Below are 14,009 nucleotides of genomic sequence, written 5' to 3' on the forward strand. Positions count from 1 at the left end.
TGGTCAGTCCTGTCATTATTACGCAGTATACTCTATATATTTGTATATAATGGTCAGTCCTGTCATTATTACGCAGTATACTCGGTATATTTGTATATAATGGTACAGTCCTGTCATTATTACGCAGTATACTCGGTATATTTGTATATAATGGTCAGTCCTGTCATTATTACGCAGTATACTCGGTATATTTGTATATAATGGTACAGTCCTGTCATTATTACGCAGTATACTCGGTATATTTGTATATAATGGTCAGTCCTGTCATTATTACGCAGTATACTCTGTATATTTGTATATAGTGGTCAGTCCTGTCATTATTACGCAGTATACTCTATATATTTGTATATAATGGTCAGTCCTGTCATTATTACGCAGTATACTCTGTATATTTGTATATAATGGTACAGTCCTGTCATTATTACGCAGTATACTCGGTATATTTGTATATAATGGTACAGTCCTGTCATTATTACGCAGTATACGCGGTATATTTGTATATAATGGTACAGTCCTGTCATTATTACGCAGTATACTCTGTATATTTGTATATAGTGGTCAGTCCTGTCATTATTACGCAGTATACTCGGTATATTTGTATATAATGGTACAGACCTGTCATTATTACGCAGTATACTCGGTATATTTGTATATAGTGGTCAGTCCTGTCATTATTACGCAGTATACTTTGTATATTTGTATATAGTGGTACAGTCCTGTCATTATTACGCAGTATACTCGGTATATTTGTATATAATGGTCAGTCCTGTCATTATTACGCAGTATACTCTGTATATTTGTATATAATGGTCAGTCCTGTCATTATTACGCAGTATACTCGGTATATTTGTATATAGTGGTCAGTCCTGTCATTATTACGCAGTATACTCGGTATATTTGTATATAGTGGTCAGTCCTGTCATTATTACGCAGTATACTCTGTATATTTGTATATAGTGGTACAGTCCTGTCATTATTACGCAGTATACTCTGTATATTTGTATATAATGGTCAGTCCTGTCATTATTACGCAGTATATTCGGTATATTTGTATATAGTGGTACAGTCCTGTCATTATTACGCAGTATACTCTGTATATTTGTATATAATGGTCAGTCCTGTCATTATTACGCAGTATACTCGGTATATTTGTATATAGTGGTCAGTCCTGTCATTATTACGCAGTATACGCGGTATATTTGTATATAATGGTACAGTCCTGTCATTATTACGCAGTATACTCTGTATATTTGTATATAGTGGTCAGTCCTGTCATTATTACGCAGTATACTCGGTATATTTGTATATAATGGTACAGACCTGTCATTATTACGCAGTATACTCGGTATATTTGTATATAGTGGTCAGTCCTGTCATTATTACGCAGTATACTCTATATATTTGTATATAATGGTACAGTTCTGTCATTATTACGCAGTATACTCGGTATATTTGTATATAATGGTACAGTCCTGTCATTATTACGCAGTATACTCGGTATATTTGTATATAATGGTCAGTCCTGTCATTATTACGCAGTATACTCTGTATATTTGTATATAATGGTCAGTCCTGTCATTATTACGCAGTATACTCTATATATTTGTATATAATGGTCAGTCCTGTCATTATTACGCAGTATACTCTGTATATTTGTATATAATGGTCAGTCCTGTCATTATTACGCAGTATACTCGGTACATTTGTATATAATGGTCAGTCCTGTCATTATTACGCAGTATACTCTGTATATTTGTATATAATGGTCAGTCCTGTCATTATTACGCAGTATACTCTGTATATTTGTATATAATGGTCAGTCCTGTCATTATTACGCAGTATACTCTGTATATTTGTATATAATGGTCAGTCCTGTCATTATTACGCAGTATACTCTGTATATTTGTATATAATGGTGCAGTCCTGTCATTATTACGCAGTATACTCGGTATATTTGTATATAGTGGTCAGTCCTGTCATTATTACGCAGTATACTCGGTATATTTGTATATAATGGTCAGTCCTGTCATTATTACGCAGTATACTCTGTATATTTGTATATAATGGTACAGTCCTGTCATTATTACGCAGTATACTCTGTATATTTGTATATAATGGTCAGTCCTGTCATTATTACGCAGTATACTCTGTATATTTGTATATAGTGGTCAGTCCTGTCATTATTACGCAGTATACTCGGTATATTTGTATATAATGGTCAGTCCTGTCATTATTACGCAGTATACTCTGTATATTTGTATATAATGGTACAGTCCTGTCATTATTATGCAGTATACTCTATATATTTGTATATAATGGTACAGTCCTGTCATTATTACGCAGTATACTCTGTATATTTGTATATAATGGTCAGTCCTGTCATTATTACGCAGTATACTCGGTATATTTGTATATAATGGTACAGTCCTGTCATTATTACGCAGTATACTCTGTATATTTGTATATAATGGTACAGTCCTGTCATTATTATGCAGTATACTCTATATATTTGTATATAATGGTACAGTCCTGTCATTATTACGCAGTATACTCTGTATATTTGTATATAGTGGTCAGTCCTGTCATTATTACGCAGTATACTCTGTATATTTGTATATAATGGTACAGTCCTGTCATTATTACGTAGTATACTCGGTATATTTGTATATAGTGGTCAGTCCTGTCATTATTACGCAGTATACTCTGTATATTTGTATATAGTGGTCAGTCCTGTCATTATTACGCAGTATACTCTGTATATTTGTATATAATGGTCAGTCCTGTCATTATTACGCAGTATACTCTGTATATTTGTATATAGTGGTCAGTCCTGTCATTATTACGCAGTATACTCTGTATATTTGTATATAATGGTACAGTCCTGTCATTATTACGCAGTATACTCTGTATATTTGTATATAATGGTCAGTCCTGTCATTATTACGCAGTATACTCGGTATATTTGTATATAATGGTCAGTCCTGTCATTATTACGCAGTATACTCGGTATATTTGTATATAATGGTCAGTCCTGTCATTATTACGCAGTATACTCTGTATATTTGTATATAGTGGTCAGTCCTGTCATTATTACGCAGTATACTCTGTATATTTGTATATAATGGTCAGTCCTGTCATTATTACGCAGTATACTCTGTATATTTGTATATAATGGTACAGTCCTGTCATTATTACGCAGTATACTCGGTATATTTGTATATAATGGTCAGTCCTGTCATTATTACGCAGTATACTCTGTATATTTGTATATAATGGTACAGTCCTGTCATTATTACGCAGTATACTCTATATATTTGTATATAGTGGTCAGCCCTGTCATTATTACGCAGTATACTCGGCATATTTGTATATAATGGTCAGTCCTGTCATTATTACGCAGTATACTCTGTATATTTGTATATAGTGGTCAGTCCTGTCATTATTACGCAGTATACTCTGTATATTGGTATATAGTGGTCAGTCCTGTCATTATTACGCAGTATACTTGGTATATTTGTATATAATGGTCAGTCCTGTCATTATTACGCAGTATACTCTGTATATTTGTATATAATGGTACAGTCCTGTCATTATTACGCAGTATACTCTGTATATTTGTATATAATGGTCAGTCCTGTCATTATTACGCAGTATACTCGGTATATTTGTATATAATGGTCAGTCCTGTCATTATTACGCAGTATACTCTGTATATTTGTATATAATGGTACAGTCCTGTCATTATTATGCAGTATACTCTATATATTTGTATAGAATGGTACAGTCCTGTCATTATTACGCAGTATACTCGGTATATTTGTATATAATGGTCAGTCCTGTCATTATTACGCAGTATACTCTGTATATTTGTATATAATGGTACAGTCCTGTCATTATTATGCAGTATACTCTATATATTGGTATATAGTGGTCAGTCCTGTCATTATTACGCAGTATACTCTGTATATTTGTATATAATGGTCAGTCCTGTCATTATTACGCAGTATACTCGGTATATTTGTATATAGTGGTCAGTCCTGTCATTATTACGCAGTATACTCTGTATATTTGTATATAGTGGTCAGTCCTGTCATTATTACGCAGTATACTCTGTATATTTGTATATAATGGTCAGTCCTGTCATTATTACGCAGTATACTCGGTATATTTGTATATAATGGTACAGTCCTGTCATTATTACGCAGTATACTCGGTATATTTGTATATAATGGTCAGTCCTGTCATTATTACGCAGTATACTCTGTATATTTGTATATAGTGGTCAGTCCTGTCATTATTACGCAGTATACTCTGTATATTTGTATATAGTGGTCAGTCCTGTCATTATTACGCAGTATACTCTGTATATTTGTATATAATGGTCAGTCCTGTCATTATTACGCAGTATACTCTGTATATTTGTATATAATGGTACAGTCCTGTCATTATTACGTAGTATACTCGGTATATTTGTATATAGTGGTCAGTCCTGTCATTATTACGCAGTATACTCTGTATATTTGTATATAGTGGTCAGTCCTGTCATTATTACGCAGTATACTCTGTATATTTGTATATAATGGTCAGTCCTGTCATTATTACGCAGTATACTCGGTATATTTGTATATAGTGGTCAGTCCTGTCATTATTACGCAGTATACTCTGTATATTTGTATATAATGGTACAGTCCTGTCATTATTACGCAGTATACTCTGTATATTTGTATATAATGGTCAGTCCTGTCATTATTACGCAGTATACTCGGTATATTTGTATATAATGGTCAGTCCTGTCATTATTACGCAGTATACTCGGTATATTTGTATATAATGGTCAGTCCTGTCATTATTACGCAGTATACTCTGTATATTTGTATATAGTGGTCAGTCCTGTCATTATTACGCAGTATACTCTGTATATTTGTATATAATGGTCAGTCCTGTCATTATTACGCAGTATACTCTGTATATTTGTATATAATGGTACAGTCCTGTCATTATTACGCAGTATACTCTGTATATTTGTATATAGTGGTACAGTCCTGTCATTATTACGCAGTATACTCGGTATATTTGTATATAATGGTCAGTCCTGTCATTATTACGCAGTATACTCTGTATATTTGTATATAATGGTACAGTCCTGTCATTATTACGCAGTATACTCGGTATATTTGTATATAATGGTCAGTCCTGTCATTATTACGCAGTATACTCTGTATATTTGTATATAATGGTACAGTCCTGTCATTATTACGCAGTATACTCTATATATTTGTATATAGTGGTCAGCCCTGTCATTATTACGCAGTATACTCTGTATATTTGTATATAATGGTCAGTCCTGTCATTATTACGCAGTATACTCGGTATATTTGTATATAATGGTCAGTCCTGTCATTATTACGCAGTATACTCGGTATATTTGTATATAATGGTACAGTCCTGTCATTATTACGCAGTATACTCGGTATATTTGTATATAATGGTCAGTCCTGTCATTATTACGCAGTATACTCTGTATATTTGTATATAATGGTCAGTCCTGTCATTATTACGCAGTATACTCTGTATATTTGTATATAATGGTACAGTCCTGTCATTATTACGCAGTATACTCGGTATATTTGTATATAATGGTCAGTCCTGTCATTATTACGCAGTATACTCTGTATATTTGTATATAATGGTCAGTCCTGTCATTATTACGCAGTATACTCTGTATATTTGTATATAATGGTACAGTCCTGTCATTATTACGCAGTATACTCTATATATTTGTATATAATGGTCAGTCCTGTCATTATTACGCAGTATACTCGGTATATTTGTATATAATGGTACAGTCCTGTCATTATTACGCAGTATACTCGGTATATTTGTATATAATGGTACAGTCCTGTCATTATTACGCAGTATACTCTATATATTTGTATATAATGGTACAGTCCTGTCATTATTACGCAGTATACTCGGTATATTTGTATATAGTGGTACAGTCCTGTCATTATTACGCAGTATACTCGGTATATTTGTATATAATGGTCAGTCCTGTCATTATTACGTAGTATACTCTGTATATTTGTATATAATGGTCAGTCCTGTCATTATTACGCAGTATACTCGGTATATTTGTATATAGTGGTACAGTCCTGTCATTATTACGCAGTATACTCTGTATATTTGTATATAATGGTACAGTCCTGTCATTATTACGCAGTATACTCTGTATATTTGTATATAGTGGTCAGTCTTGTCATTATTACGCAGTATACTCTATATATTTGTATATAGTGGTCAGTCCTGTCATTATTACGCAGTATACTCTGTATATCTGTATATAGTGGTCAGTCCTGTCATTATTACGCAGTATACTCTGTATATTTGTATATAATGGTACAGTCCTGTCATTATTACGCAGTATACTCTGTATATTTGTATATAATGGTCAGTCCTGTCATTATTACGCAGTATACTCTGTATATTTGTATATAGTGGTCAGTCCTGTCATTATTACGCAGTATACTCTGTATATTTGTATATAGTGGTCAGTCTTGTCATTATTACGCATTATACTCTGTATATTTGTATATAGTGGTCAGTCCTGTCATTATTACGCAGTATACTCGTTATATTTGTATATAGTGGTCAGTCTTGTCATTATTGCGCAGTATACTCGGTATATTTGTATATAGTTGTCAGTCCTGTCATTATTACGCAGTATACTCGGTATATTTGTATATAATGGTCAGTCCTGTCATTATTACGCAGTATACTCTATATATTTGTATATAATGGTCAGTCCTGTCATTATTACGCAGTATACTCGGTATATTTGTATATAATGGTACAGTCCTGTCATTATTACGCAGTATACTCGGTATATTTGTATATAATGGTCAGTCCTGTCATTATTACGCAGTATACTCTATATATTTGTATATAATGGTACAGTCCTGTCATTATTACGCAGTATACTCTGTATATTTGTATATAATGGTCAGTCCTGTCATTATTACGCAGTATACTCGGTATATTTGTATATAGTGGTCAGTCCTGTCATTATTACGCAGTATACTCGGTATATTTGTATATAGTGGTCAGTCCTGTCATTATTACGCAGTATACTCGGTATATTTGTATATAATGGTACAGTCCTGTCATTATTACGCAGTATACTCTATATATTTGTATATAATGGTACAGTCCTGTCATTATTACGCAGTATACTCTATATATTTGTATATAATGGTCAGTCCTGTCATTATTACGCAGTATACTCGGTATATTTGTATATAATGGTCAGTCCTGTCATTATTACGCAGTATACTCGGTATATTTGTATATAGTGGTCAGTCCTGTCATTATTACGCAGTATACTCTGTATATTTGTATATAGTGGTCAGTCCTGTCATTATTACGCAGTATACTCGGTATATTTGTATATAATGGTCAGCCCTGTCATTATTACGCAGTATACTCTGTATATTTGTATATAGTGGTCAGTCCTGTCATTATTACGCAGTATACTCTGTATATTTGTATATAGTGGTCAGTCCTGTCATTATTACGCAGTATACTCGGTATATTTGTATATAATGGTCAGTCCTGTCATTATTACGCAGTATACTCGGTATATTTGTATATAGTGGTCAGTCCTGTCATTATTACGTTGTATATTCGGTATATTTGTATATAATGGTCAGTCCTGTCATTATTACGCAGTATACTCGGTATATTTGTATATAATGGTACAGTCCTGTCATTATTACGCAGTATACTCTGTATATTTGTATATAATGGTACAGTCCTGTCATTATTACGCAGTATACTCTGTATATTTGTATATAATGGTACAGTCCTGTCATTATTACGCAGTATACTCGGTATATTTGTATATAATGGTCAGTCCTGTCATTATTACGCAGTATACTCTGTATATTTGTATATAGTGGTCAGTCCTGTCATTATTACGCAGTATACTCTGTATATTGGTATATAGTGGTCAGTCCTGTCATTATTACGCAGTATACTTGGTATATTTGTATATAGTGGTCAGTCCTGTCATTATTACGCAGTATACTCTGTATATTTGTATATAATGGTCAGTCCTGTCATTATTACGCAGTATACTCGGTATATTTGTATATAGTGGTCAGTCCTGTCATTATTACGCAGTATACTCTATATATGTGTATATAATGGTCAGTCCTGTCATTATTACGCAGTATACTCTGTATATTTGTATATAATGGTACAGTCCTGTCATTATTACGCAGTATACTCTATATATTTGTATATAATGGTCAGTCCTGTCATTATTACGCAGTATACTCTGTATATTTGTATATAATGGTCATTCCTGTCATTATTACGCAGTATACTCTGTATATTTGTATATAATGGTACAGCCCTGTCATTATTACGCAGTATACTCGGTATATTTGTATATAATGGTCAGTCCTGTCATTATTACGCAGTATACTCTATATATTTGTATATAATGGTCAGTCCTGTCATTATTACGCAGTATACTCTGTATATTTGTATATAATGGTCAGTCCTGTCATTATTACGCAGTATACTCTGTATATTTGTATATAATGGTCAGTCCTGTCATTATTACGCAGTATACTCGGTATATTTGTATATAATGGTCAGTCCTGTCATTATTACGCAGTATACTCTGTATATTTGTATATAATGGTACAGTCCTGTCATTATTATGCAGTATACTCTATATATTTGTATAGAATGGTACAGTCCTGTCATTATTACGCAGTATACTCGGTATATTTGTATATAATGGTCAGTCCTGTCATTATTACGCAGTATACTCTATATATTTGTATATAGTGGTCAGTCCTGTCATTATTACGCAGTATACTCGGTATATTTGTATATAATGGTCAGTCCTGTAATTATTACGCAGTATACTCTGTATATTTGTATATAATGGTCAGTCCTGTAATTATTACGCAGTATACTCGGTATATTTGTATATAATGGTACAGTCCTGTCATTATTACGCAGTATACTCTGTATATTTGTATATAATGGTACAGTCCTGTCATTATTATGCAGTATACTCTATATATTTGTATATAATGGTACAGTCCTGTCATTATTACGCAGTATACTCTGTATATTTGTATATAATGGTCAGTCCTGTCATTATTACGCAGTATACTCGGTATATTTGTATATAATGGTACAGTCCTGTCATTATTACGCAGTATACTCGGTATATTTGTATATAATGGTCAGTCCTGTCATTATTACGCAGTATACTCTGTATATTTGTATATAGTGGTCAGTCCTGTCATTATTACGCAGTATACTCTGTATATTTGTATATAGTGGTCAGTCCTGTCATTATTACGCAGTATACTCTGTATATTTGTATATAATGGTCAGTCCTGTCATTATTACGCAGTATACTCTGTATATTTGTATATAATGGTACAGTCCTGTCATTATTACGCAGTATACTCTGTATATTTGTATATAATGGTACAGTCCTGTCATTATTATGCAGTATACTCTATATATTTGTATATAATGGTACAGTCCTGTCATTATTACGCAGTATACTCTGTATATTTGTATATAATGGTCAGTCCTGTCATTATTACGCAGTATACTCGGTATATTTGTATATAGTGGTCAGTCCTGTCATTATTACGCAGTATACTCTGTATATTTGTATATAGTGGTCAGTCCTGTCATTATTACGCAGTATACTCTGTATATTTGTATATAATGGTCAGTCCTGTCATTATTACGCAGTATACTCGGTATATTTGTATATAATGGTACAGTCCTGTCATTATTACGCAGTATACTCGGTATATTTGTATATAATGGTCAGTCCTGTCATTATTACGCAGTATACTCTGTATATTTGTATATAGTGGTCAGTCCTGTCATTATTACGCAGTATACTCTGTATATTTGTATATAGTGGTCAGTCCTGTCATTATTACGCAGTATACTCTGTATATTTGTATATAATGGTCAGTCCTGTCATTATTACGCAGTATACTCTGTATATTTGTATATAATGGTACAGTCCTGTCATTATTACGTAGTATACTCGGTATATTTGTATATAGTGGTCAGTCCTGTCATTATTACGCAGTATACTCTGTATATTTGTATATAGTGGTCAGTCCTGTCATTATTACGCAGTATACTCTGTATATTTGTATATAATGGTCAGTCCTGTCATTATTACGCAGTATACTCGGTATATTTGTATATAGTGGTCAGTCCTGTCATTATTACGCAGTATACTCTGTATATTTGTATATAATGGTACAGTCCTGTCATTATTACGCAGTATACTCTGTATATTTGTATATAATGGTCAGTCCTGTCATTATTACGCAGTATACTCGGTATATTTGTATATAATGGTCAGTCCTGTCATTATTACGCAGTATACTCGGTATATTTGTATATAATGGTCAGTCCTGTCATTATTACGCAGTATACTCTGTATATTTGTATATAGTGGTCAGTCCTGTCATTATTACGCAGTATACTCTGTATATTTGTATATAATGGTCAGTCCTGTCATTATTACGCAGTATACTCTGTATATTTGTATATAATGGTACAGTCCTGTCATTATTACGCAGTATACTCTGTATATTTGTATATAGTGGTACAGTCCTGTCATTATTACGCAGTATACTCGGTATATTTGTATATAATGGTCAGTCCTGTCATTATTACGCAGTATACTCTGTATATTTGTATATAATGGTACAGTCCTGTCATTATTACGCAGTATACTCGGTATATTTGTATATAATGGTCAGTCCTGTCATTATTACGCAGTATACTCTGTATATTTGTATATAATGGTACAGTCCTGTCATTATTACGCAGTATACTCTATATATTTGTATATAGTGGTCAGCCCTGTCATTATTACGCAGTATACTCTGTATATTTGTATATAATGGTCAGTCCTGTCATTATTACGCAGTATACTCGGTATATTTGTATATAATGGTCAGTCCTGTCATTATTACGCAGTATACTCGGTATATTTGTATATAATGGTACAGTCCTGTCATTATTACGCAGTATACTCGGTATATTTGTATATAATGGTCAGTCCTGTCATTATTACGCAGTATACTCTGTATATTTGTATATAATGGTCAGTCCTGTCATTATTACGCAGTATACTCTGTATATTTGTATATAATGGTACAGTCCTGTCATTATTACGCCGTATACTCGGTATATTTGTATATAATGGTCAGTCCTGTCATTATTACGCAGTATACTCTGTATATTTGTATATAATGGTCAGTCCTGTCATTATTACGCAGTATACTCTGTATATTTGTATATAATGGTACAGTCCTGTCATTATTACGCAGTATACTCTATATATTTGTATATAATGGTCAGTCCTGTCATTATTACGCAGTATACTCGGTATATTTGTATATAATGGTACAGTCCTGTCATTATTACGCAGTATACTCGGTATATTTGTATATAATGGTACAGTCCTGTCATTATTACGCAGTATACTCTATATATTTGTGTATAATGGTACAGTCCTGTCATTATTACGCAGTATACTCGGTATATTTGTATATAGTGGTACAGTCCTGTCATTATTACGCAGTATACTCGGTATATTTGTATATAATGGTCAGTCCTGTCATTATTACGTAGTATACTCTGTATATTTGTATATAATGGTCAGTCCTGTCATTATTACGCAGTATACTCGGTATATTTGTATATAGTGGTACAGTCCTGTCATTATTACGCAGTATACTCGGTATATTTGTATATAATGGTACAGTCCTGTCATTATTACGCAGTATACTCGGTATATTTGTATATAATGGTACAGTCCTGTCATTATTACGCAGTATACTCTGTATATTTGTATATAATGGTCAGTCCTGTCATTATTACGCAGTATACTCTGTATATTTGTATATAATGGTACAGTCCTGTCATTATTACGCAGTATACTCTGTATATTTGTATATAATGGTACAGTCCTGTCATTATTACGCAGTATACTCTGTATATTTGTATATAGTGGTCAGTCTTGTCATTATTACGCAGTATACTCTATATATTTGTATATAGTGGTCAGTCCTGTCATTATTACGCAGTATACTCTGTATATCTGTATATAGTGGTCAGTCCTGTCATTATTACGCAGTATACTCTGTATATTTGTATATAATGGTACAGTCCTGTCATTATTACGCAGTATACTCTGTATATTTGTATATAATGGTCAGTCCTGTCATTATTACGCAGTATACTCTGTATATTTGTATATAGTGGTCAGTCCTGTCATTATTACGCAGTATACTCTGTATATTTGTATATAGTGGTCAGTCTTGTCATTATTACGCATTATACTCTGTATATTTGTATATAGTGGTCAGTCCTGTCATTATTACGCAGTATACTCGGTATATTTGTATATAGTGGTCAGTCCTGTCATTATTACGCAGTATACTCTGTATATCTGTATATAGTGGTCAGTCCTGTCATTATTACGCAGTATACTCGGTATATTTGTATATAATGGTGCAGTCCTGTCATTATTACGCAGTATACTCGGTATATTTGTATATAGTGGTCAGTCCTGTCATTATTACGCAGTATACTCTATATATTTGTATATAATGGTACAGTCCTGTCATTATTACGCAGTTTACTCTGTATATTTGTATATAATGGTCAGTCCTGTCATTATTACGCAGTATACTCTATATATTTGTATATAATGGTCAGTCCTGTCATTATTACGCAGTATACTCTGTATATTTGTATATAATGGTCAGTCCTGTCATTATTACGCAGTATACTCGGTATATTTGTATATAATGGTACAGTCCTGTCATTATTACGCAGTATACTCGGTATATTTGTATATAGTGGTCAGTCCTGTCATTATTACGCAGTATACTCTATATATGTGTATATAATGGTCAGTCCTGTCATTATTACGCAGTATACTTTGTATATTTGTATATAGTGGTACAGTCCTGTCATTATTACGCAGTATACTCTGTATATTTGTATATAGTGGTCAGTCCTGTCATTATTACGCAGTATACTCGGTATATTTGTATATAATGGTCAGTCCTGTCATTATTACGCAGTATACTCTGTATATTTGTATATAATGGTCAGTCCTGTCATTATTACGCAGTATACTCGGTATATTTGTATATAGTGGTCAGTCCTGTCATTATTACGCAGTATACTCGGTATATTTTGTATATAGTGGTCAGTCCTGTCATTATTACGCAGTATACTCTGTATATTTGTATATAATGGTCAGTCCTGTCATTATTACGCAGTATATTCGGTATATTTGTATATAGTGGTACAGTCCTGTCATTATTACAGCAGTATACTCTGTATATTTGTATATAGTGGTCAGTCCTGTCATTATTACGCAGTATACTCTGTATATTTGTATATAATGGTACAGTCCTGTCATTATTACGCAGTATACTCGGTATATTTGTATATAATGGTACAGTCCTGTCATTATTACGCAGTATACGCGGTATATTTGTATATAATGGTACAGTCCTGTCATTATTACGCAGTATACTCTGTATATTTGTATATAGTGGTCAGTCCTGTCATTATTACGCAGTATACTCGGTATATTTGTATATAATGGTACAGACCTGTCATTATTACGCAGTATACTCGGTATATTTGTATATAGTGGTCAGTCTGTCATTATTACGCAGTATACTCTATATATTTGTATATAATGGTACAGTTCTGTCATTATTACGCAGTATACTCGGTATATTTGTATATAATGGTACAGTCCTGTCATTATTACGCAGTATACTCGGTATATTTGTATATAATGGTCAGTCCTGTCATTATTACGCAGTATACTCTGTATATTTGTATATAATGGTCAGTCCTGTCATTATTACGCAGTATACTCTATATATTTGTATATAATGGTCAGTCCTGTC

General features: G+C 32.9%; 1 protein-coding gene across 1 annotated transcript in view; it reads left to right on the plus strand.

The window, feature by feature from the left end:
* PTPRO (protein tyrosine phosphatase receptor type O) overlaps positions 1-14,009 on the plus strand; it is a 194,515-nt gene that overhangs the window by 165,066 nt on the left and 15,440 nt on the right. The window lies entirely within an intron of this gene.

The sequence above is a fragment of the Rhinoderma darwinii genome, unplaced genomic scaffold (assembly GCF_050947455.1).
Source record: "Rhinoderma darwinii isolate aRhiDar2 unplaced genomic scaffold, aRhiDar2.hap1 Scaffold_51, whole genome shotgun sequence".
NCBI classification, from domain to species: domain Eukaryota; kingdom Metazoa; phylum Chordata; class Amphibia; order Anura; family Rhinodermatidae; genus Rhinoderma; species Rhinoderma darwinii.